A 15,770-nucleotide genomic window follows, 5' to 3' on the forward strand; every position below is an offset into this window, starting at 1 on the left:
AGGCAAGCATGATGTGAGAACACTAAGATTCCATGATACTGTCTTCTCATCCTGCCACTAGCAACAAGTGCCTAAACATAAAGTGAACATTAATTTAGTATTGAACAGATGGAAGAAAACTGTAGACCAAGCAGATAGGGAATAATGGTGCTCAAACACTAGGAAAAATTACAGTAATACAGTAATAGGTCAAATATAACATCTCCTCCCTGCTTCAGAAGCTGTATCCTTTTCCAAGGCCTCCAGTCCCACAAGCTAACACAAGCCTGCTCAGGGGGGAGCACTGAGGCCAGGTCTGCAAGGGCTGCAGGACAGCCATGCCCCAGGTCCCCCGGTTCACTCCCCCGCCCTCGGAAGAAGTTGTCAGCAGAACCTGTTGGAGCAGGGGCTCGTTGACTGCTCCCTGTCCATTACAGCCTGGATTATAAGCATATTGCACAGTGCTCTCTGCACGGTGCTGGGGAAATCCAATACGCTGAAAGGTTAATGCAATCAATTAGGGTGACAAGGAAGTAGAGTAAAGCCTTCTGAGTAGATGAAAGGGAGAGAGAGATGGAGACAGGGAAAAGCAAAGAGAAGCGGGGGGGGAGCAAAGAGTGGGAGGAAAAGAAGGAGGAAGATGATATACAGGACTTGTGCTGTAGACCTCAGGGTGCTGGTGTGGCCAAGGGCACCATCCCACCCCAGCATGGGTGGGGTTGTGTCATTCACAGAAGCAAGGCAGGCCATGGGTCCCCAAGGCAGCAGCTGGACCAGGATTCCCTGTTTGTGGCTTTTTCTGCCATCTCTTGCAGAATGTGGAGCCCTGCTCAAACTGCAGCTACCCAGGTTGTCCTGCCACCAACCTGCTTCCTAAGGGTGGTCGCTGGGGGACTGGCAAAAGTTCCTGTGTCTTTCCTGCCCAGGTACCCAGAAGACATGAAAGAAACTGATTAGGTTTGCAAGGCAAAGGATCTCATTAAGCCATGGGGGAGTATCAAGGGAGGAGACAGAGAAAGAGGAAGGACAAAGAGAACTCCTGGCTGCTCATACACTCTGCACACAAGGATAAGGATTAGTACTGTCTCTCTGTAGACTTCCTAGCTACACACTGGTCATCACCACTGGCCACATTCCTGCACCCATCCCATCATGTCTGTAAGCACGTGTAACGTAAGTGCTCTCTTACTTTTCCAGCCTTCTTCCCAGTGTGTCAACCTGGGCTCTCCTGCAAGGCCAGAGGACAAGCCTCAGCCAGCACTCAGCTGTGGCAGCTTCACTCCTGCCTGCAGACAGTTTGATGAGGCTGCTGTGGCACTCAAGCCACCAGCACAGTATGGAAATCCCAGTGCCATAATGTACATCCTGCTGCTCCGTTCAGCATGGCACAGACCTTCCCCGGGGCATTCAGCTCAGGGAAGAGCCCCATCCTTCCCCTCCGGGCCCCTGAGCTGCTGCTGACTGGCTGAACTCCTGCTCTCTGACCCCCGAGCAGAGTGGTACTTCATTAACCTGGGCTGACAGGTCAGCGAGCACAGCCCCTTCCTACCACGGCTCCTGCTCAGGCACAGCTCAGCCAGGGAGAACGTGACACCAGCTCATTAGAACAAATTATTACTCTATAACCCCTGCTGCAATGTCCCTTAATATGCCTATTTAGCAAGAGACAAGTCCTGGTGGGCTCCTCGGCATTAAAACAACCTCACAAATCACTGGAGGCACAAACACCATGATCTCCCCTTCCGGGGGTGGAGAGAGGGTACTTGTTCCTTGGATGGGTGCTGGAGGGGCGCAGAGTCCCGGGCTCTTCCCCTGCAGCAAAATGAAGCTCCAGATATTACTGGGGGATGTTCTGCAGGCAGGGAGTTGCCATCTGGCTGTGGCTCACTGTGCTGCCAAACGTGCCCAAGCTTCAGCACAACACAGTGTTGTTTCCTCATGGAAATCCACTGAGCAAGTGTTCTGGGATGCCCATTAAACTGTCAGGCCTGTTTTCCTCTGCCTTATCCCTATCTAACTCTGCCCTCAGCTCTACCATCAGTGTCATGTTCCACGTTAGACCTACAAGATTTAAATATTTCCCTGTGATATATATTAAGTCAGTGCCTGGCTTTCCAAATTCATCTACAGCACTAACCCTACCTGCTCACTCCTTCAGGTTAACCAGCAAAGCCAAAGCGCAAGTTTGGAAGCTGACACTGGTAGCAGGCACTGTGTGCTACCTCCCCATGTGAGGCCAGGCTAAATTTTGGGGGATAAACCCACTGCACATGAAAGCAGTGGGCTCACACCTTTGCAGGGAGGGCTGTCAGCTGTCTAGGCTAATCCAGAAAAAACAGAACTGCTGTAGTTTTGGGCGCAGCAAGTGAGATATCACAGGCAAAGACAGAAATATGGGCAAATGTCAGAGGAAGGCTGCTACTAAACAGGAACAGGGAGCTTGAGGAAATCAACCTCCAACCTGACCTTTAGAAGAGGGAAAAGGGAGAAATAAACCAGTGATTCATATAACAGAGAGAAGTGGCAGCAGTGCCAGGCAGGAGAAAGTGAGAAAGAAAAGTAATGGAAAGAAGAGAAGAAAGTGTGAGAAGTGTGTGATGCTGGGCACAGAGAGGGGCAGGATGAAAGCAAACGAATGGAGAAATGAGAGAGGGAGGGCGGGAGGAAAAGGAGGAGAAAAGAGCAAGAATAGCCATGCAGCGAGGAGCACGCGGGCGAGGCAGAGTGCTGTAACCAGGGTTGTGAAGCATGAAAAGGGAAGAATCTGCCTGTTCCTTTCAGCACTTGGAGCATGGCGCTCAGTGGTGACCTACACTGTGCCCGGCTGTGATCACGTTTTCAGGGCCACTGCCTGCCGATCCCAAACAATGATGAGGAGCCTTTGAAGTCAGAGAAAGAAGCCGCAATGTGAACTGGGGACTTTTTTTCCCCCCGTTTTTTTCCCCTCCATTTTTTAAGGGCCAGGGAAAGAAGGGAGGAAAAGGAAGGCCTGAAGTGGTGGGGGGAAGGCTGGGGGAGAGGTTGCAAGGACAGAACAGAGAGTTGCTCTCGGTGGGGTGCCCCGAAACGAGAGAGACAAAAAGAAAACAAACAGTTTATGAGTAGGGCACATGCTGCCTGTGTCTGCATGCCCCACACTGCTGGCCCCCCGTGCTCCAAGGGAGGCTTCTGTTCCCCAGCAATGATGGATGGATGCATAGGACCATTCAGGCCTGCCATGTTACAGCAGCAGTATTTACATAACACTGGCCTTCCACCGGTCACCTCTGACATTGGCCAGCCCAGCCTGGGGCCCCCTCCCACCCCAGCCAGCCTGGGCCCCTCAGATGCTGCTCGGACTCAGCCCATGAGCTCCCCAAAACTGGGCATTGGGGGTCCCCACTGCTGCAGGGATGCTCTAAGTGCACACACTGCAGTCAGTGCCCCTGGCACCTCTGTGTAATGTCTCACAGGGCAGAGCATCTCCCACCCTCCCCAAGGCCTTTCCTGCCCTCAGACCTGTCTTGGTGCCTGGGGATGGAGGAGAGCAATGCGACAGGCCAGATGTGGTTGGTGATGCAGGGGGTAGAGATGTGAGGAGAGAGTGGGAACTCTCCAGGTGACACACAAGGAACTTCATGGTCCTCCTGGGGTCAGCCCCAACCACCTCAGCATGGCAGGGACTTCTCAGCAACCATCTGAGGTGGCATAGGGAATGTCTTACCAAGCATATGGAGTTAAGGCATTTAAGAGGCAGTATTATCTTCCATTTCCCTGAGCTCTAGACCTCTAACTCTTACCAGGCACAGACTAAGTGTCCATTCAGCTCTAGGAGACTGTGAAGCTGGGTTTTTTTCTTCTAAGACAGACCATGAGGGTCTAGGTAAAGAGAAAACCCAGGAAAGCCCTGATTCTGCTGGAGGCACAGAAATGCTTCCACACTACCACCATGGTTCTGCATCTGAATAGATAAAAATGTGCCAGAAGAGGAGGAGAACATGCACATCACCATCTGAATTATGTGAACTGAGCTCAGCAAAACTTCACAGTAGATGAAGACGGCATCTTATTCAGTGAAAGGACCTTATATCATCTCCCTCAGCACACATGGATGAACATAAAGCAGTTCCCTTTCACCAAAATCCTTATACACTTTTTTAGCTCTAAAGATAGAGGCAGTATAGAAGATATTGAGGAAAACCCTCAGTGACAAAACCAGGTGCCCAGAACAACTGCTGTACAAAGACAAAGACAGGATTAGGACACACAAATGCCATGTCTGCACTTCACCTTCTTCTGTTTCCATTTCTCTTCACGAGTGACAACAACCCAGCTCCAGAAGTTCTAGTGCAGACATGGCCACAGTGAGCAGGCTGTAAGTGTGAGAGACACACAGAGGAAAAGAGAACCCAGGAGGGCATAGTGACATACCCATTGCAGTCTGAAGTCTCTCCTACCTTTCGGAGATTTCAAGGCCTCGTTTCTTGCCTCGCTTTTGGCTCTAAATTCACTTCATTCTGGAGTGAGAAAAGAAAGGATCCAGTTAACACATAGGGCACACCTGAGTAAGAGGAAGGCTCACAAAAGCTGGGTAAGAACATGGTCCAGCATGGGACATTCACCCTCCACAAGGGAACAAAATACTTTCCTGCTCCTGGCCATGCACCCCACGGCACTTCTCTGTGCAGGAGGTTCCTAATGAGGGTTGGGAATAATTTCACGTGGAGAGCAGCTATTACTGGCCTGAATCCTGCTCCCCAGGTACCAGACAGACCTTGGCTGGTCTGTCCATACTTTGCCCACACATCTAAGGTTACGTTCTGCTCCATGCCAGATTTTTCCTTCCCAATCTTCATATTTCCTCTATTGACTCCTCTTCCCCAGAAGTTCAGAAGTGTGCTAATAGTGAGGCCTCCCTTGCACACCTTGTGGGGCACAAGAAGACGGGGTGCAGGCCTGGGTCCCATGTCACTGAACCCCCTTATCCACTCATCTGTGCATTTTCCACCCAGGAGAATGCAGAGAGTGAAGAAGAAGGAGAAAAGGGACAGGGGAAAAAAAGTCACAGCAAAATACATGAAAAGTAAATTGAATTATTTAAAACCATATGTTCCAAAAATGTGACAGAGCATAAAAGCCGTGCCATGAGACTTCTGGAGGGGGTTATTCTGCGCAGGCAGGGTGGGAGGAGAGCTCAGGGGTGGGGGAGGAATACTCTGCAGCCAGACAGAGACTTCCCTCTCCCAGAGCTGGGAGGTGGCCAGGAGCACAAGGTGGCTTCATGCGCAGTGGCAAGGGTGCCTGGCCCATTCCTGTAGCCCCTGTTTTGCAGCCTTGCCAAGACAGCTCTCCCAACTGCCCAGGGTGGCAGCAGAATGACAAACTGCCCCGAGGTCACGCCCGTGGTTGAAGCCAGGGCCCCCAGCTGTCCATGCCATACGCTGGCTCCCTGCATGGTCCCTTCTCCAGCTGCAGCAGCGTGTGCCGTGACTCAGCCCTTCTGAGACCCTCCTGGGTCCCTTGTAGGACTAAAGTGAGAGGGATGCAGGGGACCCTGTGCTGCTGCCATGGCTCACTCGTGTGTTCCAGGGCCCTGGTGCTCTGTGCATGTGGACAGCCTTCCCCTGTCACTTATACTCTGCCACTGCCAAAGATAGATGCCACGTGTTGGCTGGGACCCAGCGCAGGAAGGAGCTGGTGAGATATCCCAGATGGATGGATGGACAGGAGGACACAACCCCTCGGGTGAAGAAAGTGCATAACTAGCCTGGCTCCTTCCTTTCCCACTCAAATCCTGATGCCAAAAAGGCAGAGGACATGGCTGGAGTAACAGCACCCTGATTTGAGGTGCTCTTCCTACTCTGGCACCCTTGGTCCTTCTGGCATCCCTTCTTCCACAGTTTTTTTTCCCTTTGTTCTCCCTTTCTTCCTTGCTCTTTCCACTGCTTTCTCTGCCACTCTGTCACACTGTTTTTCTCTCCCTATCTTTTGTTCTCTCCCTCTTTCCCGAGCTCTCTGCCTGTAACTCTCTGCCTTCCTGCCTTCACTCCCTAACCCCTGTGCACGATCAATTCTTGGGATTGGGTTTTTAATTGTTTTTTTTTTTTTTTTTTACTCTTCTTCTTTTGGCCGCAGCTTATCAATGATGCAAGAGGAATAACGCCAATTTACTTAGAATGTGTAATCCCCAAATCAGATTGGGGGATTGTATGAGGCAATATGACCTTGCATATGTCTCCATTAAAGCCAGCCAGGCCTCCTCTTGTATTCTGTGTTCCCAGTACATATTTAGACAGATAACGCTAATTGTACTTGACATGTCCTCTTAAGGATGGACTCTTCCCTCCCCCAGCTCTGCTTCCCTGCCTGACAATGTGCCAGAGCCCAGCCCGCTCACTGGCAGCATGGCACGGCACAGCACCTGTGGGAAGGGCCCTCCTGCCCAGCCCCACTGCAGGCACGGCGCTGCTCGGGGTGGGGAGGGGGCCAGAGAGCCAGGGAGCAGGGGGAGGGCTGCTGGGACACGGTTAATCTGAGATTACACACTGTTACTGTGCCAGTTGTGGCTTCCCCAGGAAAAAAAGCCTTCAGACAAAGAGAGGAGACTTGCTCACCATGAAGGTCTTTGAAGTCTTCCTCCTTTCCAGTGATGAGCTTCTACCCCACCCCTTTTAGCTCCCACATCTGCTTTGGGTAAGTATTTGCATTTGGCTACTGGACCCCAGATCCAGCTTCTAGAGAACATCACTGGAAAATCATGAAGTCCTATAATGGTTTGGGCTGGAAGAGACCTTTAAAGGTCATACAGGCCAGCTCCCCTGCCATAGACAGGGAAACCTTACACTAGACCAGGTTGCTCCAAGCTCCGTCCAGCCTGGCCTTGAACACTTCCAGGGATGATGCAGCCACAGCTTCTCTGAGCAACCTGTGCCAGGGTCTCACTACTCTCACCATAACAATTTTCTTCTTTATATCTAGGTTAAATTGTGACTCTTTTAGTTTAAAACCATCACCCCTGTTGTGTCCAATCACTACAGCCCTTGCTAAAAAGTTTATTCCCATCTTTCTCATAAGCCCCCCTGAAGAAGCACTGAAAGACTGCCTGTTCCCTGTGCCTGCTGTTCATCACTGCTCCAGAGCAGACATGCAGGATGCAGGAGGAGGAGGGGAGCTTATTCCAAGGAAACCAATGGATCCAAACTTCGCCAAAGTGGACTCAGTTTTTTTTTCCCCTTGACACAACATCCTAATTCGACTTTTTCAGTATCTTTCCTTCAACAACCTTTTTTCCTTCCTCCCCTTCCTACCCGGCAACTGCGCATTTATTAATTCATGAGGCACTAATTAGTTCTTTGTTTAATTTTGTGTTAAACAGACTGACCGGAATGATAACGACTTGCAGCGTTGCATTACGGTCCCCAACCGCCCCTGTTTTCTGACAACAAGGGAGCGCAGTGAGACTGGCGTGATGAACCCCAATTCCCACTCCAGTTGCACTTCATTAAGTCAAAATGTGACAAGAAGCTTAGAGAGCAACTTTCAGATCGGATCGCACATAACAATTGGGCAGGAAACTTTCCAAGGGGGAAGCGCGAGAGGCACTCACAGCGAAGGCTGGCACTGCGTGCAGTCCCCCGGCGTGCCTGCCTTAAAGGAGCCAGCTCAGGCTGTCCAGGCAGCAGTCAGGGCATGTGCAGGGAGCAGCGAATGCCAGAGCAAAAGAGGAAAGGAAGGGCAGCGAGACAAGCCAAAGGCACGGCAGGGCAGGACAGGAGGCATCAAGTGCTCCCCTTGTTTCCTTTGCAATGATGGGTTGTGTTGAGAACCTTGGAGCCCAGGTGGGAAAATCCCTCAGTGGTCACTTCATGAGCTTTGAGGACATCTTCAGGCACCTTCAACTCCATGCCTCAGTTTTCCCCCTGCAGCTCTATAGTGAAATAGCTGGTGCCCCTCAGCTGCTTTTCAATTTTCAAGAACTACATGATTTATCACGGCACCCCTAAACTGCAAAGGGAGGGGGTGATTCCTGGCACCCACACTGCTAAAATCAGAAGGGAAGAGACAGCTCTGACGGTAGGGAGAGGGATGTCCACTCTCCTGGAGAGGCAGCCATGCCTTCCTTCAACTTTGTGCAGTGTCTGACACTCCAGTGGCACTACCAAGTTTTGAAAAGGTCCTGATCAGTATAGTAACAGCAATAAATCTGACAGACTGCAAAGCAAGCAGATGCCGAGCCCTCGGCACTCAGCCCTACAAGGGGGAATCCAGCCACCCCAGCAGTGCCCATCCCCAAGCTCTGATGAGTACCAGGAGTGCCTCACTTGTAGCTATGGCTACAGGGTTTGGGTGTACAGTCCCTGCCCGTCCTGGACCAAGCATCACCTGGCAAAAAACACCTGAGCAGATTTAGTCCTACACACAGGTCAGCACAGGACTGACCAACAGATGACACAGCCTAGGTCATGACCAGCTGGATCTGTCCCAGCCCTTTTGTCACACAAGGGTGTTCAGCGTGTGGCCACCTCCCTGAGCCCCTTCTGGTTCACTGAAGGGCAGTGAGACACAAACAGCAAAGTGAAAAGCATCTTAAAACACCACCTAAGAAGGGGTGGGGTGTGAAAAAGAAAAAGAAGACTATCCAAGTGCAAGGACAGAATACAGAAGTTTTGCCACAAATCAAATATATCTTCTGGTACTGCAGAGACATCCGCTGTGGGAATATACCTTGACCACCTAAAAGTGAAACGGGCTGCGAGGTCTCAATGACTTTTCTAGCAAATATTTTTACCACACTTCTCCTCATCCTTCTTCCCTCAGGACAGGAAGACTCATCCCCTGGCCTTACTCTGCAGAGGCCCAAAGCTCAACTAAGGTCCAAAACACTTGGACAAAGCAATGTGAGGGACTCTGAGAGTGTCGTCAGGACTGGGGAGGGACATGAGAGCTGTGAGGGAGTGTACAGCCATATGTCCTGGGCAGGGCAGGGGCAGGAGCCCTGTGACTGAGGCCTCTGAGCTGCACAGGAGCCCTGCCGGCTCGAGTCACTACATGCATTATCAGTGTTGTCACCTGAGTGAGCTATAATCGTACCAGTCTTTGGGAAAGAGGCCAGGCTGCAGCAAGGTAGCACAGCATGGTGTTTGCCAGTACACTCACAGCTGAACAACACGCAGATCTAAGAGCAGACGTGTTTGTGCTGGCTTCCATCTTTCATGAATCTGGAATGCAACAGGGACCTCTGTGACTGACAAAAAGGCTGTTCTTCCATGACAGAAATCCCAGGAAGACACCACATCTCTCTGATTTCACTTCTATATGTGCTCTGGATCCCATAAAAAGGCATATGTAGATATTAACACTCAGTTGGAGGGTTGAACTGGTGTCCAGTATGGGCAAATCACCCATTTAACACCTGAAGGAAGAACAACTGAGAGAGTCCAGGATTCCTGGGGACAAGAAACATACCCTGCTGTCACCAGCCCAACAAACCTTCCTGGTTTTGCAGAGAGATTGGAATATTTTGGCTGCTCTATAGATCCAGTTGAGCAGTCTCACTCAGCTGTCATTTCCTGCCAATCTTGGACCGTTCAGCTGAAAAGGCCTGGGCTGAAGGAGAGGGAAATTTGTTATTTCCCTTTTCTCCCCTTTTTGGCTGCTATTACAAGGCAACACCAGCAGTGCAGCACAAACCAGCTCCATCCCCAGTTGTAAGGCTACACAGCTGCCAGTGCTCCCAGCAAAGTTTTGTGCTGAAAATTCACAAGCCTCCCAAATAGGTCACGGTCTGCCCCTTCTTCCTAAAACAACATGCTGAAATGTCCTAGACTCTATCCCCAATCCTCTTTAACCAGGAAAACTCTCCTCCCAGGATTATGGGCCCACTGCCCCCCTTCTTTTCCCCTCCATCTGGCTGGGAGCAGCCTGGGACCAAGCGCTCTTCCCAGCCCTGGGAGAACCCTGCAGTTTCTCTCTCATAAAAAAGAAAAATGGGAGCTATAAAAAAGGCAAAGACAAGAAAAGCAAAGCAAAGGAAAATCCACTGCAAAGGAGGAAAAGAGCAAAGCCCCCCTTCTCCGCCCACCCTGTCCCCATTACCTGCCTTTAGCACTGGGTAGAGCCGCCTGCTTCACTGCGCTGGAGAGTCCCCTCGGTACAGTGCTCCCTGGGAGATCCTGCCCTTCCTCTCGCCCTGTCCCCTCTGCTCAAACCTGCTGAGCAGAGCCCAGCTCAATAAAGGGGATCATGCAAAAAGGACGAGAAAAACCAGCACTGGACAGTAGGAAAGGGACACAGACCATTCCAGAGGTAACTGTGCAGCTCACTGCCCACTGGACACCTTGGGAGTGCTGGAGCCAGGCAAGGGACAGAGGACCAGGGACAGCACACACTGCCAGTCCCAGCTTCCCAGGACAGATGGCATTGAGGACCCGGGAAGGTCCCAGACCCCCAGCTCACAGCACGGCCCAGCAGAGCTACAGGGGAGTGTGAAGGGGAGATCCCAAGGAGTTCATCTCCCGCCACGGCATCTGTAAAGCACAGCAGTCCCCAAACTTGGCATTCAGCAGCCCTGGGCTGGCTCCTGCTAATTTGCTGTCAGGCTGCCTAAGCAAACCAATTAAAGCTAATCATTAATTATAAAAAAGAGAGAAAGAAAAAGACCCTGCACAAATGAAGAACTGGAAAGGGTGTGGGGAAAGAAGGACAGTAGGGAGAAGAGTGAGAGAAGAAAGCTTGAGAAAGGAGTCGCAGGGGAAGAAAAGGGTTTTCAAATCCCAGCTGCAAGAGCCTTGGATGCAGTCGGCAGAAGAACAAGCGGTTTCATGGGGCAGAGTGGGGAGAGGCAAAGGTGAGGGGATCAGGGAGGACCCAAGGGAAAACGGACAGTGCCCAGGAGCTGTGGCACATGCTGAGCCAAGGTGGCAGCCAGCACTACACAGCCACGAAGCCGGCTCCACAGTCCCTCCATCCCAGCCCCGCAGGGCCCTGCCACAGCCAGCTGTGTTTGATGGAGGAGTGGGCACCTGTGTGCCTGCAGGGACAGGGCAGGGGAGGACGAGGAGTGGGCACCTGTGTGCCTGCAGGGACAGGCCAGGGGAGGACGAGGAGTGGGCACCTGTGTGCCTGCAGGGACAGGCCAGGGGAGGACGAGGAGTGGGCACATGGGTGCCTGCAGGGACAGGCAGGGGAGGACGAGGAGTGGGCACCTGTGTGCCTGCAGGGACAGGACAGGGGAGGACGAGGGTGTAGGAGCCCAGAGCGAACGCGGAGGCCAGAGCCAGGGCTGTGCTCGGGCCTGCGAAGCGCCGGGCGCTGTCTCTCCACGCCAGGGCTACCGGCTCTCTCTGAGCAAACGCCTCAGACGGGGATGAAAAATGAGGCGTTTATGAAAAGGCCCGATTATGCAGATTTGTCTGGGGCCCCGGCTCCGCGGCAGTCGCCCCCGCTGGCTGCCCACAAGCGGCGGAGGCGGAGAGGCCCGGCAGCTGTGGGCGCTGCCCCCGCCGCCGCCGCGCCGCCGTTTTGTTCCCGGCCCCGCACACACGCACGCTTCCCAAGGCCGCTTTTGAAGAGCCCCGGGCCCGCGGCGGGCCGGCGGATGGCGGGGAGGTGGGGGCAGTGCCATGGAAACGGGCTCTTTCCTGGGGAAACGCGCTGCTGGCCCCCCTCCTCGGCCCGGGTGCCCCCTTTGAGGAGCTGTCAGGACCCTGAGTGAGTGTCACACGACCCAAGGACCAGGCGTGACCAAGCCTATTTTCTGCCTCAAATTTGATTGATTAAAAAACTTTTTAGGAAAACCATGTTTAAAAAAAAAAAAAAAAAAAAAAAAGAAAAAAAAAAAGAAAAAAATTTAAATAGAAAGCGACAAGGGGGTGGGGGGAAAGGGAAAGGCCTCGGTGCTGAGAGTTTCCCTGGCAATAGCACCAGGGGACAAGTGTCAGAGGCATATAAACAGCATAACCAGGCCGAAAATAAAGGTCAAAGGAAGCATGAAACTTAACACAACACTGATTAAGATAATGATGAAGCAGGGGACCCTAGAAAGAAAGTAAGTGTGGCACAGAGAAACGCTCCAAGGGATGGCCCAAGAGACCTGGTACGTGGGAAGAGGTGACGGGCCGGCGAGGCGCTGGACGTTCCTGGAGGAGAGTGGGGATGGAGGAAAAGCCGAAGTGAGCATCCGAGAAGCCTGTGCTATCCCCCCAGGCTGGCTGCTATAGGCTGAGCCTGCCAAACGACAACAAGCCCCAGAGCCAAGAAGTCCCTCCCATAACACAGACACTCTGTCCCAGCCAAGCCATGCTTGAATTTGCAATCAAATTCCTCAAAAGAGTTTCCCTGACACTGGGAGGAGAGCCTGAGTGTGTGTGAATCACGAAGGCCCTGCTGACACCAGTGCTGGCTCAGGATCTGGCTCTCTGCCCTTAAGCAACTGGTATAAAAAGCCTCAGAGATGCCAAGAGGGGCGGATTCTGGTCAGACCTCCCTGCCCACCTTCTCCGCCTCGCCAAGGCTAATTCTGCAGAGAAAAAGCCCAGAGAGGCTGAAGGTCTCAGAATGCAAGTCCAAGAATGTCATATCCTTCGGCATTTCCCTACTCCATCTCCAAACCTCCAGGACGATCTCACATTTTTGGAGCCCAGCTCACAGCTTGCAGTTTCCTGGGACTGGCTGTGTTACTCTCGCCAAGAGGTAGCAAAGAAACTGCAAACTGTTCACCAGCTTCTTCCTCTGCGAGTTCGGGACTTTAAAGCTTGTTCAATATAAAGTGCAGAAGCACAAAAGGTTTTCTGCTTTTTCCGTACCACTTTCCCATTGGGAGTAACTGTCATCCCCTAGAAAATGTCCCTGTTCTGCCTCTTCTGGTATATCAGTCCTGGCAGAGTTGTCTCTAGGAATTCAGTGGGACAGGGACAGGAAGATGTCTGGGTTTCCTTGTCCCTTGCATTTGGTATCCAGGGAGGCCACTACATCTCACTCATTTCCTTATATTTGCACAAGTCGAATTCTGATAGAATGCTGGACAGAAAAGGTTTTTCTTTTTTCTGACAAACACCTTGGGTAAAATAAGTTTTTAGTTGAAGTTTTTCTTTCATGTAGTCTTTATCATGAAGAAAAGCAAATAAGTGTTTTCACAAAAAAGCTGACAAAGCACTACATATATGTTCATCCCCACACATTGCGAATTTCACTTGGTCAGAAGGCTGTTTTCCATCAAGTACATTTCAATGCAAAATTTCCAGCATCATATTCATGTGTTTCCACCCTCCTCCATAATTGATATTCACAATCTTTTGTAAAGAATGATTCAATTAAACCACCGATGTCCCTTACTAGAGGAGTGTGAACAGTTAGAGGAACTCCCCAAAAACAGTGCCAGGCCAGGATTTGTTCAAACATTCACATCACAAAGATGTGCCGGTTAGAGGGACTGGACACCACCACCTAACACTTCCAGAAAAATTGCTATGAAAAAAACCCCTAAAATTACTGCTCTGATCCCTGAAATTACTGACTGAAAAGTGGGATTTGAAAAATAATAATGGAAAACAAGGTCTTTTAATTTCATTTTTGAGCCATTATGGTTCATGTTTGCATTCATTTTTTTTTCCCTTGGTAATAAGAAGAGAGAGAAATGTGATTAAAAACTAAAAAAAAAAAAATCCCCCTAAAAACCTGTGAAAGCTGAGATTCTCATGGGCCCAGGAACTAGACATGTGTCTATGGACTTGAAGGGAAAACGCCAAATGCCTTCAGACACAGGGTAAAAGAAAGGGTTGGCAATTTCATTTTTTTGATTAATGTTTTTACGAAATTTACAAAAAGCAAAAAATACTAAAGATACTTGAAAAGGTATTCTTTAAAGGTATTTTGTAGAAGTTTTCCCCCCTCCAGGTCTGATAACAATGATTTGACACCTGCTCAGATGTGTGGATAGCCCTGAGATGGGGTGATAAACTAGTGCTGGGGTCATGTGTGCAAAACTGCACTGAAATTAAAATCCCCTCACTGACAGAGCTGTTTCTTTTCTACTTTTTGCAAGGAAAACCGACCCCATGTCTCCAAACCAATAGTGGAACTGTGACATTTTCTGTCCAGATGTTGGATTACTGCTCAGCAGTATGACAACCACTTTTATCAAGATCTTTTTTTCATTTTCCAATGAAAATAATGCTCTGCATTTGCCAAAGTTTGTGAGCAAATATCTGTTTCACTTTATAATGTGCTTAAACTGATTTCTCTTGTTCAGAAAGAAAACACAGCAGCTTTTGCAATTCAACTGGAAGAGAAAAGGAACATGCTGGATCCGAAAATGACCTGGAGTGAAGGCACAGATGCTTTTCCAGCACCTCTTCTGGCAGCATCAGCCCAGCAACGGAGCAACTTTCCCTGGCTGCTGCTCTCTGAGGCAGCAACATTTGGTCCCCTCTGGCACAGAGAACCCTGCCAGTGCCCATGGTGTTCCAGAGGGCTCTGGGCACCCAGGCAGTGGGCTCCTAGGGAACATACCCTGACATCCATGTGTCCCTGTACATGCAGGACCCAGTAATCACACACACCTTGCAAACATGTGCAGAGCACACAAAACTCCCTAGCCATGGCCGAGGAACTGTCAGGAGAACACTAGCAAAAGCTGCTTCTTGACAGCGAGTCATTTATATTTTAGCTTCGTTCCATTATCCTAACGAATCCTTCATCAGCAGATGCAATATTAACAGCAGAAAATCAGCTCATTACATCCAGGGGGATTTCATCAAGATGACAATCATATATGCAGCTACCCGAGCCTGGAGAGGACACAGCTCCTGTTATTTAGTTATCCTGGTTTCATCTTAGGGGCTTTTTCTTTTTTTTTTTTTTACCTTTTGTGGGGGACAAGGTTGGTAGCTGAAGGGGAGGGTGTCCAAAACAACAACCTGAACCCAGAGTTTTTAGGATGCTGGTCCACAGACAGATTCACTCAGCTGAGAAATGCTCCAGCCCATCCACAGGAGCAGCAGATAGCTGAAAGGACAAAAACCCTCTGACAACATCTGCACCCTCCGTAGGTCCAAGGGAATTTCTTTGTGAAGTTCTGGCTCAGTGAGGGGTTTTGCATCCTATACAACTCCTGCCTTGTATCCAGGAACATCTGAAGTGGCTGTTCTGGTTCTGCTCCTGGCAGGACTCCCCCCTCCATGCTCCAAAGGGTCTCTCTCTGCAGTGTACCCGCAGTGATAAGACACATTTAGAGAGTCTGCGATTTTGTGATGGAATTCCCAGGCAAGGAGCAGAAGAATCAGTCTAGATGAGTTGAAGGTGAGGAGAACGGAGTAACAGGGAGAGTTAAAGGAAGAATTCGGAAGATTGTGGGGCTACTTTCTAGGCTACTTACCTAGGGAGCATTAAAAGGCTGAGGCAGCCAGAGCAGGCTTTCAGCCTTTAGGTTCTGCAAGATTATATCTGAAATAATCCACAGATCATCTTGTGCAACATCAAGGTGAAAACTTTGAGAGTTTGTTCTTTTCCCATATACACTCTTGATTTAAAACGAGGGAAATGGGCACACACATTTCTGGTATACTTCTGTTTTTCAGTGTCATTCCAGGCACTACAGGCTGAGAATTCCTGCAGCAAAAAGGCTGCCTAGGTGCCCTCTGCTCACATCAGAGCAGCCAGAGGGGCTGAGGGAGCTCCCCATGCCTTTGTGCTGCACCAGACACACCAGCAGCTCCCCAGGCAATCCAGCATGGGGCATGGAGCCCTCACAGGGCTGCCAAAACACCAGCAACACTGCAAAGCTTGTTCCTCACTGCCTGCACAGCTGGGGCCTG

At 50.6% G+C, this 15,770-nt stretch overlaps 1 protein-coding gene across 1 annotated transcript in view; it reads right to left on the bottom strand.

The window, feature by feature from the left end:
- The window catches only part of CASZ1 (castor zinc finger 1), a 195,083-nt gene that overhangs the window by 96,653 nt on the left and 82,660 nt on the right, over positions 1–15,770 (bottom strand). Inside the window, exon 3 of the mRNA XM_066334522.1 lies at positions 4,416–4,475. The gene's annotated coding sequence lies outside the window, so the exon portion shown is untranslated. The remainder of the gene's footprint in view (positions 1–4,415; positions 4,476–15,770) is intronic.

Source organism: Sylvia atricapilla, chromosome 22 (assembly GCF_009819655.1).
Source record: "Sylvia atricapilla isolate bSylAtr1 chromosome 22, bSylAtr1.pri, whole genome shotgun sequence".
Lineage (NCBI taxonomy): Eukaryota > Metazoa > Chordata > Aves > Passeriformes > Sylviidae > Sylvia > Sylvia atricapilla.